A 19,766-nucleotide genomic window follows, 5' to 3' on the forward strand; every position below is an offset into this window, starting at 1 on the left:
GGCAATATCGATTCATAACTGTTTCCAAACCTTTGCTTTCTGGCGAAGTTCCTGGTTCTCTCTTTCCAAATAATATGCTATCTGACGCAATGCTTCTCTGTAGTTCTCCAGGTACTGACATTCTGGACATTCTTCATCCCCAAGATCTCTCTGTGAAAACAAATTCTCCAAATAATTGACTTCTTCGGCTTCCTCATTTGGTCCCGATTCTTCATCTGACACGTCACGTCGATCTTCTTCTCCGTCATCCTCATCCTCTTCTTCTTCCGTTGCCCCAAGTTCTTCAGCGTTGTCCACGTCTTCTAAGTTCTTGTCACGTTCGGGTAATTAATGTAATTCATCTGCTGCGCCTGGATGATAATATTTACAAATATTTACATACATAAGATGACCGCCGATAGGTTAGATCTGCCTTCGGTCGTCAGAACATCCTCCTGGATCCTCTGTACTCTCGTCAGTAACCTTCAGGTTCTTCCGGCTTGAGTCCCCACGTGCTACGAACTCAAGACTTCCACTTCTTCTTGTTACTTGTAATATTGCCAAGGGCTGGCCCTTCTTGCTTCCTCGCTTACGTTTCAATTGCTCTACGTAGCGTTTGGGTTTCAGAACTCGTTCATCTCTCATTTCGTCTCTCCAGTTCACATGCTGTAGCTTCGAACCTCTGGTATCACGACGTCTTCTTCTTAAACATGTCCCTCTTTCACTGGTAAGCCATCCATACATAATTCGGCGCTGCTTGTTGCGTTGTCGTCTCTTGTATCGACCAGATGATCTCTTCCTTTCTGCTCCGTCCTCGGCTTTCATCTCGTCTTGCATATTCTCCATTTTTCCCTTGACGCTCCTGATTCCGTCATTTACGTGGACATTGTCTCGCGTGATACTGGTCTCAACCTGATCATGCCGCTCAACTATTCCCTCGACTTTCCTTTCATTCACTGCCTCTATCTCTGTTCGTTTTCCTTCTGCCTTATCCTCAAGATTTGTAATCTTATCCTCAGAGTCATTTGTACTGTTCATCACTTCACTACTCTCTGGACTATTCTGATCTATTTGCACTTTCGATTTAACTCCGAACCCTTTTAACCTGTCCTGTCTCAGTTCCTCTGTGAGCCTTCTTATCCCACTACTTGCTTCCCTCATATCTGCAAACTGTCGCTCCATTACCCCCGTCAGACTGTTCCTAAGCTGCACCCGGTTCTCTTCCATTATCTCCTTCATCTCGGCACGGAACTTCTTAAAATCGTCCTTCATTTCCTCCCGATGCGCCTTTAATTCGTCCTTCACAGCGTCCTTCATTTCCCTAATCTGCGCACTGTTATCTTCCATCCTATTCTCCATCTTATTTTCAAGTGTCTTAATATCGTCCTTCACGCTACTCTTCATCTCCCTAATCTCCTCCATCAAAGCCCGCATGGCTTCACTATCCATGTCGCTATCCTTTTGAGGTGACAGGACCCCCCTCGCTAACGTCGGCGTCAACAAACCACAACAATATATAATTATTATTTATTTTAAAGGAAAAGATTCCTCTATCCAAACTTTACGTTCTTCCAGCTTCAAAAGGAAAATTTTACTTTAATCATCATTGCAAATTAAGCCTCAAAGACGGCTATCATTGAAGCTGCCTAACCGCCTAACATCATTAAGGTTCATGAAATTTATATAAGAAGGCAACGGGAAATTTCCGAAAATGATTATAACATTAGCCCTCAAATTCAGTTAATACAGTTGCCGGTTGACCTGTGATTTTAAAATTGGGCTCGATTTTAAATACCAACACATGTGGTATAGTGCCAGTAAATCAACCCATGCCCTCAGCATTGAGGTCCTTCAAACACACAAAGTCATCAGAATCTCAAACTGAACCCATGAAATCAACCTACTGCCACTCGAAAAAGAAAAGTAGGCGTGAGGTTACCTCTTCTCATCCTCGGTTATACTAACGTAAAATATATTTCCCAATAGCAGGTTGTTTGGTGACGAAACACGCACCACTGGCTAGTATCCGTGAATAGATATGCACCAAGAGAAAGCCACTATTCACTTCAAACCTCACTTATGGGAAATTCATTTCATTGTTTCCCGGGATTCGAACTAATCCCCTTAAATTTTGGATACGCCCCTGCTTACGCGAATGTCATGGCTCTGCCCATATCATTGGACCATGACTGTGTTCTCATTCATAAAACGATTTAATATTGACATCAAGGTATCACTTATTCAACTATAATGAGCTGGGCCTCGCGTGGAAATGTCAGAAGCAGACATGGGTTACCAAAATAATCGTGCCCACTCCTGGAAGCCGTACAAGTATGCCTTGCCTAATACACAACACAACACGCCCCTATCTTTGCATTAATGGTATGCAATAGGTGGGATAATTATGCGCCTATTAAACATCAAAATACGCCTACTAAACCGTAGAATATGTCCCACCTTGGGCCGTATTTATATATCCAGACATTGGATGTCATTCTATATGGCGCTAAATTTCCTAAATCTGGGTAGCCCTTATTTACGGACATATCGAGCCCCCACAGTTCACTTACGCCCTTTTATCTCGCCCCACTTTGGATGCGCCATCTTAAGTATGTGCCCGTCCCTACACCTAATGGCTCCGGCATGATATCTACAGGGCGTTAACGGGTTGGAATAAAACAAATGGGCGCTTAACTCGACTAAGCTTAAGGGCATACAGGGTAGGAGACGGGTCATACCTAATTACAATGAGAACACATTCGGGTTAAAGTTGAGATTAATACACGTGGTTTATTAGGCCTTAATGATGATGATGGTAATGACGCATTTATATACAAATGAATTACATGGATTATTATCAATTGTTGTTGTTTGTTATCGACTTTCAGTCGTTTGTGATGGATCCGAGTATTATCTATCGCAGAGCGATCCATTATGACGAGATTCGAACGGGAAAACACTTATCATAGACACTGAGGCTATGTGATATCATTGACCAATAGGATTAACATGCATGCAACGAATCTGAGCAATCCCTATACTAAACACACAGCTATTCCCCAACGAAGTACCACGAAGGAACTCATAAAAATGTGGAACAAACGCCCGGGTTTGAACCGACCCTCACTTGTAAAAAATTCACCACCCCGATGGTCAACACCATCGGTAACTCAATTATAATCACAACAAGATACATAAACCCTTAAAGAACACAAATTATATACAGTAAACACGTGAGACATCCAGCCTTCGGTTGAGCATTGGGGTACCAATGCCGCTGTCGGGAACTGAACTGACACCCGTTGGGATGGAAGTGGGACTCTGAAAACCCTAAACTACGTTATACTCAAGTGTGTAATGGCAGTAAACTAACAAGTACTGGTAACAATCGCCGTGTCATTTATTAGCGACTACATCAGTCTGGCGTGTTGAATATTTCATTATTAAGCGATTCTTTCGCCCTCATTCACTTCAACTCAAGGCTCCCTCTTACACGAGCGGACGAGAATACACAAAAAACCGACACTTCTCCTCAGTAGGTCAACTGCCCACAGCCCCCACACGGCGGGTGGTCATTGGCCTCGGCCTTCACAGGCATAACGCCCTTTCTTAACAAAACACCCCATCTCGGGGATCGTTCACTAATAAACTGAGCCTCATCGTTCCTTAAACAAAATTACATCGGCTCTCGATACTTCACTTCAATCCAACACACACATTCATTTACAATATCATGATCCCGCGACGCGACATCGGTTCCTATGATACCAATACTTGTTTGATTACCATAACTACAATTTATTATTATTATTATTATTATTATTATTATTATTATTATTATTATTGGGTTCATCATTACACCATCTCCCTACACGACTTACCTGGAAATTAGACCATACTGCGTGATCATAATTAACTTCCTCGTAATGACGGTGTAATTAATCCATATCTAAATTGTGATTTCTGATAAAATCGTCACACGGTAATACAATTATGAATAAAATATTCCTCAATTTGCACTTAAATGGTGATAAGCCTGCCAATTAAAATTGTACATTTCCTATCTAAATATATATCAGTGGAGGCCTGGGATGTCAGTTCCGAAGTCATGTCTCGTAGCTCTGGGTGCTCACGGAATAAAATTACACTATTTACCAGCCATGCAATATCATCGCTGGACTAACTACAACCTAACTTGAATTACTCTGAATTACTAAAAATTAGTCTCCTGACGCATCAATAATTACAAGTTTTCCCAAATAAAATGATTAAGTCAATCTACTACTGCATGCAAACTTATCGTGTTACCCCTTTATTTACAATTGATTGCTCAGACGTGTTACTAATTAAATAAAGTAAATAGAAGCTACGTGTATCATGGTAGCACATCTACATTACTGAAGTTACAATCTTTAACATTATAGCGTCAGGTAATGATAACTGTTCCCCGCCCAATCTGATTACGTCATATTAATTATGATTTATACTCATCTCCATCTCGATGACCCGTTGTCAGCTCAGGGAGTCCATTGTTGATTTAGTGCTGACCCATACGCACCACAGCAGTTACTGGAGGCACCATTCTTCTTTCCAACTGGGAGTCCATTGTTCTAGGTTGACGAAACCGCTGGCAATATTCCTGAGGCACACAACACGTCACTATTTATTCCAAGATTTATTTAGTTACATTCGGTGTGAACGTCCAGCCACGATACCGGACCTCACTCCGCAATCCGCGATTCAGTATCGGATTCCGCGTACCTTTGTCACTACTCGACACAGTAGCGCCGTAGTAATAATAATAATAATATTATTACAAATTATATTTAATGTTCGCGACACGTCTCTGATCTTTAAAGTCTAGACCCTAGCATCACGTCTATCCAATCTCTGCAATATTTACGCACAGTACGCGATTTCACTTGTAAATTAAATTGAAATTCACTCAAACAAAAGATCACTGGAAGCTCGACAACACGTAGCTTCGCCGCCTGTAAGCCACAAATCCCGACTGACGCTTCTTCCTTTCTGCAGTAGTTTTTACTAGGGAGCGATACCCCTTCCACTAATTTGCGTATCGCCTATTCCCGGCGTACTCGAGGTAAAATAGTGCGATTGGTCGGTGACCAGTATCTAGTTGGTGCGATTGAGACATAACCACTCAATTATCCTTCGGTGAATCTCTTTAAATTAATTAAAATATGTTCTGCTTCCCCCACCACACGGGGTGAAGTCCCGGTCTCGAGGAGCTGTCATGACACTAACCAGATGGCCCCAGTACCTTTCCACGCAGAAACAACACAGTATTCTTTCTCCTGCTGAAAGTTATCACGGAAGAGGACATTAAACACTCTAAATAAATGTCCCAGTAGCATTCATCCCTTTTAAATCGGGAGATGAGCCCCTAATTCGAGTTTTATTAATTTTCTACCTCGTCGGTAATTAAGTTGGCCAGTCCGATTCCAAGATGGCTCCTATATTCCGTTTCGAAAAAGTTAGTTTCCCCTCATTCTCTGAGCCTTGAGGAGGGATGTCTTCTCTCGAGTGATGTCACAGGGAATCCCCATTCATAACCCCTCCCGGGTCTAAGTTGGCTTGGTTTCATCTGCGGGGCCCCCGCTACACAAAGGATAATACTGCGCAATAAGTCGCAGACAAAGAAATCTCATAAAATAATTTTAAAATACACAATTTATCTATCTCAATGGTATGAATATTAATTAGTTTCGGTATGACCTCTATTAATGATATGAATATTAATCATTTTCAGCGTTCTTTCCCTTTAATAGCATTGCGTGCGTAATTACTGAGATCGATATCAACCCAAGGTCCTTGGATCATGCCCCTGTCGGGTTCAATACATTGTTCTTTCTATATTTGGAAGAGTGATTTGCGATCAACTGAATCATAGGCTTTTTTTGAAATCAACAAACGTGCAGACTATATTTTCGCTACAAATTCTTTGATGTCTTAGGATTAGCTTTAGGTTGAAGATTTGCTCTGGACACGATCGGCCTGGTTTGAGTCCTGCCTGATATTCTCCGATTTGTGGTTCTACTTGTTGTTGTACTCTGTCAAGAAGTCCGATACTAGCGAGATTCCTCTGTAGTTGTTTACATCTCTTCTGTCTCCCTTCTTGTGTAGTGGGAGAATTAATGCATTTTTCCAGTCTTCTGGGATTTTTCTGTTTTACAAATGTTTTGCATGATTTTTATGATTTTCTTTATGGTATTTGGACCTGCTAATTTGAGGACTTCCGCAATGATTCCATCTTAACCCGGTGCTTTATTGTTTTTAAGTCTTTCGATCTGTCTTGTGATTTCTTCTTCAACATGTGGTAATGAATTTGGATTAGTATTTTCGGGCTCTTGCGGGGAAAATCATTTTGTTGGTTCAGGACAGTTAAGTAATTCTTTAAAATATCTGGCGAGTTATTATTGTTATTTTTATTAATGTTAAAGAAGAGAGAAACTAAATACATGTACAGAGATGTATTCGAGATCTGCAGCAACGTAGGTCTCATTTAATCATTTTACAGGAGAGAGGAAAAGGGTCAATTGAAGAGTATTTTACCGCATTATTACTTAGGAAATAAATGTTCATAATTGATCTTGATGTATTTTGTGTAATTTTGATCAATGAATACATTCACTAATATAATTTACACTTAACATTATTAATTATTATTTTATTGCCTTAAAATAAAATTACAGTGGACTTACGTTTATACGATTCTAAGTTTCATAAAATGTGACACGTTGGTTTAGCTCTTAGTTACAGATATATCGATGAATGAATTCTTAATGGGAGTACCGAAGCTAATATCAATCGAGCTGTCTTTTTTCGTACAATGTTCAGGTTATAAGTATGGATTAACAGTCTGTATACACAAACATGGGGAATCCCCCTGTTAACCTAGGCTCATGTGTTTATTGTAGTGTTTGTAACTGCTGTTATTTGTGTCGAAGTGTGCGACAGGTGGTCTTCACAAAAAGTACTCGTACATTTTTCTCTGCTTGGCGGGAAAGCATAGAATCATGGAAAAGATTTTGGGGTTACAAGACCAGAGAACGAGTTACAACATGTAAGTAAGAGCTTACGTTCTTATAAAAACGTATAGATGACGCTACTGACCTAGTACACACGGATGACGAACATTGGTTGCCATGGTTACAATGGTGTCGAGAAATTGAGGAGGTTGATTCCAGATATACACCAGCCCAAAAGCCTATCCTCGTTGATTCCAGATATACACCAGCCCTAAAACCTATCCTCGTTGAAACAAGGACTAATCGTACCATTTTCTCCAAATGAAAGTGGTAAAAGTAACTGTTGAAAAAGCCTAATCGTGTCTAGAAAGAAATCGCATTTCTTTGCAAGTTTCTTTACGTCGCACTGACACAGATAGGTCTTATGGCGACGATGGGAGAGGAAGGGGCTAGGAGTGGGAAGGAAGCAGCCGTGGCCTTAATTAAGGTACAGCCGCAGCATTTGTCTGGTGTGAAAATGGGAAACCACGGAAAACCATCTTCGGGGCTGCCGACAGTGGGGTTCGAACCCACTATCCCCCGAATACTGGACACTGGCCACACTTAAGCGACTGCAGCTATCGAGCTCGGTTAGAAAGAAATCACCCAATTTTACCTTCACATTCGTATAATTCAGTATGTCTGAACGTGTGTTGCTGTGAAGATATGTATCAATTGCACTAGCCAGCAACAATAACGTTGCTAGATGAAGTTAAATATTTACACTTTTTGAAAATTCCCATCAAAGTGGCAGCGAAACAAAACAGCCCTATTCAAATGTCACAAAGTATAACTGTTCGCTAAATGAAAAGGGTGGCGGAATAAATCGTCGCTGTTCGGACAAAAGGTCATATCTCCCAATGCTCTTCCTATCCAATATTTTCCTTAAGATTGGTCACGACTCCCACCGACATATGGATATGCAGTCCATCAGAACAATGTTCGTTGTGTTCATTTTCCTACGCTAACGTGTAAAGGAAAATGAACCTTAAGCACATTATACTGTGGAAGTATGTAAATAAGTCATTCAAACATACATTTCTAGAGTGCGGTACGATAAGGTACATTTTCCATTATACGCAAGCAAAACAAAATGAACACAACGAATATTGTTCTGATGGACTAAATATGCAAATGTGGCTGGGAGGCGCGACCAGTCTTAAGGAAAATAATGGATGGGAAGAGCATTGGGAGATATGACCTTTTGTCCGAACAGCGACGAAATAATATCCTACACATACAGGGTGGTCGGAAACAACGTTGACCTTGTATGTGAACGCTAAAGGTTTCGTCGTACTGATAAAAAAATAATTTGAAAAATATAATTCGACATATCGCGCCGTTCTTAATTTACCAGCTGCTGAAGTTAGCCAATCAAATCGTTTCGCGGGCGTATTCAAATGGCGTTGCGAGGCGGTGCTGCAAAATCTGCTCGTAACTTAAGACCAGCTAATGAGCCATGCCGAGAAATCAGAATCAAATAAAGAAACGCTGTGGGTTTCAGCCGGTGTCACTTGCTATGGCGCGATCCTCTCAGTTCGGGGCTACATGTTCAAATCCCTCTCATGGCAAAGGTTTTCTTTCTTCGATTGGTGCTCTCCAGCCAGTCTTCAGTCATGTACAGAATAAGCAACACCGCCGAGCTAAGTCCATTTGAATTCGGTCGCTAAGAGATGTAATTGGTTAGCTTTAGCAGCTGGTAAAATGACAACGGGGCGAGATATCGGACTATTTTATTCAAAATATTTATCAGTATGACTTACCGTATAACGCTCGTACTCCAAGTTCACGTTGTTTCCGACCACCTGTGTATGTTCACAAACCGGTCGATAAGATAAAAATGACGAAGTATTCAGGATTTTCATCTCAGTCATATCCATACAAAGTTGCATACGAAACCGCGTTCCGTGAGCGATACAATCTTTCTGTGAGTTGAAGCTCAGTTACTATAACTCACACGCGGGAGGCTCCTTGGGGACGTTCTCAGCTCAGCCTGCTTCGATCTTCTTTGACACTGAGCTCTTTGAGCTGGCGTCTGGACTCTTGAGATGTGGGCTTGAAACAACAGCGTAGAGACAGAAGAAACAAGCCACAGCGAATGGCCATTAAACACAGCCTAGTCTGAGAGCTGAATTACATTAACTGTGAAATGTTCATAAACCGGCCACTTCCGATGGCCATTGTGAACTGAATTAACGTTCAGTATTTTACGTAATCGAAACTAGGAGATGAACGAGATTTATCAGTCAATTTTGCCTCCATTACTCATCTGCATGCAAAAGAAAAGTGAACAATATGTCACACACGTACTTAGAAAACTTCGTTGGATTGTTTACTTAAGTGAAAGATGCTAAAAAATAACAAACCAGGTCAATATATCGTCGATGGAGAATAAATACCTCGTATGTCATAATACTTTTATATTCATAATTTCCCTGAAGACTGGTCAAACCTCCCAGCTACATATGGACATGCAGTCCATCAGAACAACGTTCGTTCTGTTTATTTTCCTATGCGACCGTGAAAAGGAAAATGAACCTACAGTAAAATACAGTACACTGTAGGTGCGCCTAACTACGTCATGCAAAAATACATTCCTATAGTACGGTACGGTAAGGTTTATTTTCCTTTACACACAGGCATGGAAAAATGAATACAAGGAAAATTGTTCTGATCGACTGCATATCCATATGTGGCTGGGAGGCGTGACCAGTCTAAAGGAAAATAGTGGATACGAAGAGCATTGCGACATACGCGTTTTTGTTTCTTCAACGACGATAAGTCCTTGTAAGTCTATCTGAAATAAAATGGGCTCGTGGATCCTCCATCAATTAGTCTTTTAGATTTGTGAATTTCAATGCTGGATCTAAGGATCGATCTCAGTGGCTTGATATGAAATTTAGGCGTAACTGAGAGGATGGGGAGGATCTTCCCCGGAATTACCATTTTCCACAGAGTGTTTTACTTTATTCTTATTCCAAAATTAACCATTTGCAATGTAGGTGCGATTGGTCTTGCTAGTTAAGAAAACCAGCCAGTATATAATGAAATTTCTGTGTGGGGGAATCTAATACGACCAAATGGCTGCACGTACTTCACCGGGTAGTAATAGTACAAATAGACCGTAGCCTGTCACCGAACGTAACAAAATGAAAGGTATCTATAACAAACGTAGTGATAAATGACCTGCGCTGTCAACGTTCACAACTTTTATGAAACTGTCCGCAAAACACAGCATCAAGGGGCTATCACAGCATCTTCCTGGACAATACCAACTCACTGCGTCAACAACAATAATATAGTTATTGGCTTTACGTTCAACTAACTACTTCTGCGGTTTTCGGAAACGCCGAGGTGCCTGTATTTTTCCCTCAGGAGTTCTTTTACGTGCCAGTAAATTCGCCAACACGAGGCTAACGTATGTGAGTACCTTCAAATTCCAACGGACTGAATCAAGATCGAACCTGTTAAGTTGGATTCAGTTTCGCACACTCCCTTAAGACTCGTCACGCCTCCCAGCCACATATTGATATCCAGTTCATCAGAACATATTCGTTGAGTTCATTTTCCCATACGTATGTGTAAAGGAAACTGAACCTTACTGTACAGTGCTGTAGAAATATATATTTACATGACATAATTTACCTACTCCTAGAGTATGGTGTATTTCAGGTTCATTTTCCTTTACGCCGTAACATAGGAATATGAACACAATGAAGATGATCTGATGGATTGCATATCAACATGTGGCTGGTAGGCATGACGAGTCTTGAGGGAAATAATAGATAGGAAGAGTATTGTCACACTCGCGGTTTTGGCACTGTAGCGACGATATGATATCGAGACATATTCTCAGGCTTCTAACTGTGAAAGAAGAGTTTTTACTTCTTCAGATTCACACACATTGTGTGTAACCACATAAGCAGAATATTTTGAACCTAACCTATAGTCTTATGAATGTTTGTTACTACTAAATAAATATTTTTCTTCTAAAGAATGATTTACTTCGTAAGTCTGCTTACCTTCAAAGCTGTCTCCTTACTGACTTGACGTTTCTTGTGCATCTGCAAGGCAGACTATCAACTTCGTGCTGAGCTTGAATATTTAGTTGAAATTTCACGAACGTGTCATTTAGGGAGCCTGTAAGTAATTGTATAATGGTTTGTAACGTATACTGATCTTTACCTTGGAATAAACGATTATATTAGATTTTTCAACTATTTACACAATCCGTCAGAGGGTATGATACATTTTGTCATTGATATTAGATGACGACTTCGGATATTGTATGCCATAAGTTCAATCACATAGTAACTTATTCATACGTTATTGCAGTAATACAACAACAAAATATTTTTTTCAAAAACTTGGGTGTATATTTATAATCTAGTGTAGTTTACATCGTCATTCCGCATGCCATCAGTTAATCCAGGTAGTTTTCATACTAAGTTGTGCATGATAGACATAAAATTTCGTTTCTGTAGTGTCTTATTAGTCCACGTAGATGGATTGGTCTCTTTACCGTAATAGGTTCACGTTCCAGATCATCAGCGACCGACTGCTAAGTTTCGCTGAATGTTAACTCTCTTCACATGCAGATTCATTATCATTCACATCACACACAATATCACCAGTAGCATCCTCTATAACAGTGATGGCGAACCTTTCCCACTAGCGTGCCATTTTTAAACATGGTTGATTTTTCTCAGTTGTCTACTGTGCCACATGTTATTTCCCTTTAACGAAAAACCACAACACCTTTCCCCCCCTTGACCTCCTTATCTAATTCACAGATATATTCAAATAGGTTATTTATTTAATTAATTTATTTATTTAATCATTCATTCATTTATTTATATAACGTGCGAATACATTTAATTGCATGTTCTGTGGTCTTATTTTGCATATACAGCAAAAATTACATGTTTAAATACAGTATGTAAGTTTTCAGAACACTTAACAGAATTTTTAAAGTTTATAATACACTCATATAATTAATTGTAACACACTTCGTCATTAATGTTATTAGGCATGAAAATAGTAATAATGTAAATGGACTTTAAGCGAAATATCGTTCTCACAGTTAAGGTGAAACTTGTTGCTAAACCTTACAGGCCATGTCATTTATGTTAAGTTCATAACTTGCTGTCTTCACTAAGACAAAAGATGCACTTAGGTCTGTAGCAAGACGGTTCCTAACTGTTGACTTCACAAAGTTCATTCTAGGAAATAGCTGCTCGCATGCGTATGATGGCCCAAACAAAGTAAGTAGCGCTGTAGCAAGTTTCTGTATGGATGAAAACTTTTGTGGGAGGCCGTTCCACTTTTCAAGTATTAAGTTCTCTGGCTTCTGGAGAGAGTATTCACCATCAACAGCGCACTCGATTCTCATCAATGCTTCACCAAGTTACACGAATTTGTTCGCCCATGTACTGCACCTTTGAAAATCTCTTAACTCCATTTCTAAATATTCGCTATCTAACCAGTCAGAAATAATGACCTTGAGATCATACATTTGTGTAATATGAGGTTTTAAAGTAAAGTGCAATGTTCCCTCCAAATCTCAAAAATGGAAGAATCGTGTGGAAACTATTTGTTTTGAATTTTGTAAGACGTACGCATTCTTCGTACAAATACATTTTGTGTCTTCAAAAGTTAATTGATCTGCAAAAACTGACATCAGCTCAAGTTATACTTAAGTGAGGGAAAGTGCCTAAATGTTTTTGTATCAACATCCCTGGCAAACACATCAAGATTTCTCTGAAATGCTTTTATGATCTTAACAATATATCTCCAATGTGTCCATTTCATTGCAGTTCCTTATTCATATCATCGTAAATTGCTGTAAAATCACAGAAGAAAGTTAAGTCGCACAGCCAAATCGCGTGTGTGAGTTCTGGGAATTCTTGCTGCTTTTCTGTCATGAAGAAGGGAATTTCGTCCAAGAGCTCGAAAAACCTCTCGAGTCCTTGCTCACAACTCAGCCATCGAACATTATTGAGATTCTACTTCGTGTAGCATCACCGAGAACTGGTGATTATTAAGAGCACGTGAAGATATTAAGTTCACAATTTTAATTACCACCGAGAGTGTACTCTCAAATAAATTCATAACCTCTTTCGCACATACAGCTTCCTGTTGTAACGCGCAAGGGAACTGTAAAATAGAACGTTTAATTTCTTCTTTAACAAATTTCGCAAACCCATTACGAATACCCTCCATGGGGCAGAATCAGTTGTCACAGTCAGAATTTTCTCCAAGTCAAACCCCATGTTCATACAAGTTTCTGCTTCACATCGTTCATTATATCCTTCCCTGTGGTCGTAGTTCTTAACCTCAGCAATTTCGGTAAAATGAAATAGCGTATGGCTTTTAGTGCCGGGAGTGTCCGAGGAAAAGTTCGACTCGCCAGATGCAGGTCTTTTGATTTGACACCCATAGGCGACCTGCGCACCGTGATGAGGATGAAATGATGATGAAGAAGAAACATACACCCAGCCCCCGTGGCATCGAAATTAACCAATTATGGTTAAAATTCCCGACTCTGCCGGGAATCTAACCCGGAACCCCTGTGACCGAAGGCCAGAACGCTAACCATTTAGCCATGGAGCCGGAGAGCAATTTCAGTATTTTCCCCTCATCATATTTCTAACAGGGAATAGGGAAAAAAACGCTAACCTTGCTTGTAAGGACACATCTGTGTTTTCATCAAGAGATATTGAATACGTTTGGGAGTTATCCAAATCACCCTCCAATTGCTCCGCGCGGTTTGGGTTGCATACGTATCAGCTTGCATGGGGGGGGGGGTTATAGTGGGTTCGAACCCCACTCTCGGCAGCCCTGAAGATGACTTTTCATGGTTTCTCATTTTCACACCAGGCAAATGCTGGGGTTGTATCATAATATACGGCGACGGCCGCTTCCTTCCTACTCGTAGCCCTTACCTCTCCCATCGTTACCATAAGACCTATCTGTGCCGGTGCGACTTAAATAAAATTGTAAACATTTTTCAATTGCTTCGATACAACACTCATTTTATTATTCTATCCTGCCGGCTGACAGGGAAAGTCTTCAGATAATATGTCGGACGTCAATGAGCGTCAATAAGAAGGATGAAGAAGTCACCGACCGAGCGATTTGGCCGTGCGGTTAGGGTCGCGCAGTGGTGAGCTTGCATTCGGGAGATAGTGGGTTTGAAACCCACCGTTGGTAGCCCCGAAAATGGTTTTCCATGGTTTTATATTTTACAGCAGGAAGATGCTGACCCAATGACACGCGTGGCATATGTTCACCATCCCTGCACCCTAGTAAGTCTATAAGAGCATCTCTCTCTCCTAATTTTCACGTGATTGGCATACCATTTTGTGGCCTTGGGGAACTAGCAAGTTACTACCCGGTAGAAAAATCTCTATGAAATTACATGAAAGCGGTTGTGGCATTCTGACCCGCCTCCACACCGAATTAATGTCCTCATTTTCTCTCACACGCCTAGCCTAGAGATATAACAGCTGCTGGGTTCTGGAAGGGAAAAAATGTATTCTGTCTCTCGGACACGGGAATTAAGTAACCCAGTGCTGAAGGAAGGTGAAAGATAACGCAGAATGTCTTTCTATCTCAGATGTAAACATTCAGGATTCACATGCTTTCTGTGTACGTACGGGATATACCTGCCACTGACGTTATATAGTTCAACAAGAGCTCAAGTACTACAGTATATCATGATTATCATCTTAACACATTAGCAATATATTAATGGCTACATAAACATTCTACTGATGATGATAAAGGTCGGACATTTTGAGTTTGCAAGTGAACTACTGATCTTATTAAATTGATCCACCTAGTAATTAGGAACTTTAGACGCCTGTGTAAGGGTTTCAAATCTCATCATTATTGTGCAATCGAATCTCTTGACCGATAGGTTCAGTCAAGCGCTCGCTAGTCAATAACTGAAGAGGAAGAGCTAGCTTTATAGCAGCCACAACGAGCAATTCGCCCTCGGGATATGGGAAACGTAATTACGTTGGAGCATCAGCTAATCTCAGTTAACGTCACATTAGCCACAATCAACGACTTTTCGAAATGTCAGATTATTGACAAACAAGGAGATGTAGGCCTGTAGGAGTGAAGAATAGATTGGCGTGCAATAGAACACTCTGGGAAAAGCCTCTGTATTACGAAACTCACAAACTGTAAAACAGGAATTTCCTGGGGTGTGCAGAAACTGTTCGTGATAGTCAGTCCAAACTCTTTCTCTTATGTGAATTTGTCTTCGTGACCCGCACTCTTAAACTGTCAATTTCAAAATCAGGAGTACCTCATAGATTTATTAAGAAAGTTCCTCCCACACAGCCCTCTAAATATTTACAATTTGCTTCAAGTCGCACCGACACAGATAGGTCTTTTGGTAACGATGGGATAGGAAAGGCCTAGGAGTGGGAATGAAGCGGCCGTGGAATTAATTAAGGTACAGCTCCAGCATTTACTTGGTGTGAAAATGGAAAACAACAGAAAACCATCTTCAGCGCCATCGACAGTGGGGTTCGAACCCACTGTCTCCCGGATGCAAGCTCACAGCTGCACAACCCTAACCACACGGCAAACTCGCCCCGTCTAAATATTTACTTATGAATAAACGAATTAATTTTATAGTTCAGTTCATCTTAAAATGCGTTTGTATTATCTAATCGAACTTGAAGTACATTTCCAGGCTGTTATTATTGTACCTGACTGGGGTATGATCCGATGACTACGAGATATAGCCTATGGGAGAACTCATGTCATTTTCTTTGAGAGAAATCCTCTGGGGTTTGAAGCGTGGAGAAGAAGAAGAAGATAGCGAAACAAACCCGGGGAATACCCTAGAAGTGATCTGAACCAGAAAGACAGCACTCGGACAGCAGCGAGTGGGCTTATATCCAGTGAACCAATCTTCAACTGTACCGTGAAACAACCTGATCAACTGCGATTTACGAGCTTGTATTTATATTATCTTCTCACCACGTCACAGGACATAAATTTACAAATTCAAGAGAGTTACATCCGAATTTTTAAGGATCATTTACCTCTTATTTCCTATTTAAAATTGTGGTGTTATGTACATACGCGTTATCTACGAAGGGACACTTTCCAGCCGATCATCGGGTAACCATGAAGGGAGCACTTCAAGACTGGGATCCACCTCGAAGAGAAATAATTCCATGCTTATAACTCATTAACCTACGATCGAATCTTTTACGGACCTGTATGAAACTGTACCTCGTAAAATTGTCTACATGAACATTGCGATATTTTACTCGTAATACCCTCTGGATAGGGATAATCCATGTTAGCCATGGGGGGAGCTCTAAATCTACGCCATTTTCTCATCGTTCCTGTACAAAGATACAGTTCCTCCACCTAAGGCACTTGTAACTTATACACTGTTCGAGACACGCGCGTGGTGGTTGTTTCGATGAACGTCTTAATTGTGATACTCACTGTGTGGACATTGCAAGGTGGAAGTTCTATTTCAGTGATACAGAATCGCACACAAGAATCCGGTGAAGAAACCACGTGAGTGAGAGAATAATTTGACTAACTATTCCATGTAGTCAAAAAAATAACTATTTACCCCTATGGCACTAGAGCCCTGAAGGGTCTTGGCCTACCAAGCTACCTCTGCTCAGCCGGAAGGCCTGCAAATTATGAGGTGTAGTGTGGTCAGCACGATGTAGTCAAAACTATTAATAATAATAATAATAATAATAATAATAATAATAATAATAATAATAATAATAATAATAATAATAATATACTTCGCTCGGTATGGAGAATGTGGTATACGGACGAAGTTTTTGAACTGTGGTCAACACAGAAATGGTAAGCATAGGGATAGAAGTCAGGACATGAATATCTAAGAGAATATCTGCACCTATACCTCTCTGCCTAAGTGTCCGGGTCCATGGCTAAATGGTTAGCGTGCTGGCCTTTGGTCACAGGGGTCCCGGGTTCGACTCCCGACAGGGTCGAGAACTTTAACCATCATTGGTTAATTCCGCTGGCACGGGGGCTGGGTGTATGTGTCGTCTTTATTATCATTTCATCCTCATCACGACGTGCAGGTCGCCTACAGGAGTCACATCAAAAGACCTTCACCTGGCGAGCCGAAGTCCTCGGACACATCCCGGCAATAAAAGCCATAAGCCATTTCATTATTTTTTGTGCTTAAGTAAACTATGAGAGTTGCCCGTAAACGAGATTGCGCTCTGCTTAATAGGAGGGGCGGTAAACTAGAGGAGCTAGATCATTAGTAATATTATTAAACTTTTCGGTGAAATAAAACGGGAATGAACGCGAAAGATTCTTAGTCTGAGTGCTCGGTTTTGGATCACTGTATTGGCAAGAGTCCCAATTCCCTAAAATACGTGTTGGATGGAGACGGTCGGAACGGAACGGAAAATAACTAAATAACTTCCTTGTAACAGACCTTAAGAGTGGATGCCGAAGTCATCAGGTCCATTGACCTTCATACTATGAAGGAGACCTGGAGCCCGCACTACATGGAGGCCAACCCGGCTGCGATGGCTGACTAAATCCCAATATGGACCTTTCGGGATCGAGCGGAGACACACAGAAGGATGAAGGCTGAATACTAATCTTATTTTATTTGCATGGTAATGCAGCGTAGCGGATAAATTTAATAAACTCTAAATACTAATTTCATTGTAGGGCTGTGTGTAAAGGAAAATGAACCTTACCGTACCGCACTGTATAAATTTATGTTTGCACGACCTATTTACGCACTCCTACAGTGTGCTGTATTCAAGGTTCACTTTTCTTTACACTTTCGCATAGGAAAATGAATGCAACGTACGTTGTTCTGATTGACTGCATATGTAGCTGGGAGGCGTGACCGTTCTTAAGGAAAATAATGGATAGGAAGAGCATTGCCACATACGAGGTATTGTTTCTTCACCGACGATATCGTCGCTGCACCGGCAAAACCTCCTATCCTTTGTTCTCTTTAAGACTGGTCACGCCTCCCAGCCACGTATAAATATGCAGTTCATCTGAACAAATTTCGTTGTGTTCATTTTCGCATATCAATGTGTAAAGGAAATTGAACCTTACCGTACAGTACATGACGTAATTATGAACTCCTACAGTATAATGTATTTAATGTTCATGTATGTTGCCTCCATATTTTCCTAGAGTGTTGTCAATTTGTTTAATACACTTCTTAAAATCGGAATTTTAAGAAAAATGAATACGGATTAAATAAAATATTTCTATTAGTTTCTCAATTTATAAATTCCTTTCAATTGATACTTCATTAAAAGAATGGTGTAGTAAAATAGCAGAGTTAAATAATGCGATTTCATGTAACTTATAGCATAGGTAAATTTGCACTGTCAGCACTTGCAACTTTTAAAGACTTTTTTTCAAATTTTGATTTTGCTGGCACCACCAATAGAATAATCACCGGTCGCCACTGATTTTAGTTAACTATGTTAAAAGAAACTGGCAGTTCTTATTGGTTTCGTACTTAAAGTAAGGTTCTTAACTTGTGATTGTTGTGTTTTGTCGAATGATATTCTCAATAAGAAATGTGAGAAATATTAAGCGATAGTATGCCACGTTGCATTAGCTAGACGTTTTGAAGCAAAATACTGAGTATCTCTGTATGATGGCTAAAGCGAATTACAAGTATAACACTAAAATGAATGATAGTAAATGCCATTGAAATCGATAGATGTAAAATAAGAGTTTTATCTGTACATTACTCAGAATTTAAAAATAATGGTATTGCTGTATCGGTCGTTTCGACAATAACAAGGAAATGCACTTTTAAATTTTCCGTCATATCTGTCTGCCTGTCTATATGTATGTACGCGCATCACGAGAAAATGTCTCAAGAGAATTTAATAAAAATCGGTATGTAAAATCAGAGAATGAGACAATACAATGCACGCTACAAATAATGTTATTCGCGCTGAGTAATCTGGTAGTTTAGGGGATGGCCTAATATTTGATTAAGAAATATTTATGTTATTAGTGGTCCTGTCTATAAATACTACACAACTAAAGTTATTTAGAATTACATTTCCGGTCATTTATGTATTATACATTTTACCGTACCGGCTATGATAACAGAGACAGGCCTATTCGTGAATTTTGATTTTTGTTGCTAAAACCATATAAACCCCGAACCACGAGAAAAATGAACAGAATGTAATGAAAATTGGTATGTAAGGTCTGCGAATACGGTTCTACAGTCTAGGCTCTAACTTGTTTTATTCACGTTGGATGAAATTGTAGTTTAGGGGGAATGTGCCAAAATTCTATTTTTATAAATATCTATGTTATTGGTCCTCTCCAAAAGATTTGCATAAGAAATAATAGAATTCACGAGTTTATACTTTTGTTGATTATTTCATATGAACACTCTACGAAGTCGTCAATTGTGTCGCCTTTTACGAACATTCAAAATATTTACTAGATTCTCGAATGATTCGAGACAGGGAAACTTCTTCGTTTTGTTTCAGTCTAGTATCTCAATGATAAAAAATGTGTGAGACAGATTAGCAACCATATGGCCCCTGTTGAGTCCGTCACATCTTCTCTTTATAAAGTTCCTACTGTAAATATTCTTGTTTTCTTGAATTCTCAACGATTGTCAGGCCAACAGAGAAAATCAATTTCCTGTGTTTCACGAGACTTTTCCACATACCCATTCCACAAGTTGATGGTAACTATCCTAGTCCTTAAACTACCCAT

Source organism: Anabrus simplex, chromosome 2, assembly GCF_040414725.1.
Source record: "Anabrus simplex isolate iqAnaSimp1 chromosome 2, ASM4041472v1, whole genome shotgun sequence".
Taxonomy (NCBI): domain Eukaryota; kingdom Metazoa; phylum Arthropoda; class Insecta; order Orthoptera; family Tettigoniidae; genus Anabrus; species Anabrus simplex.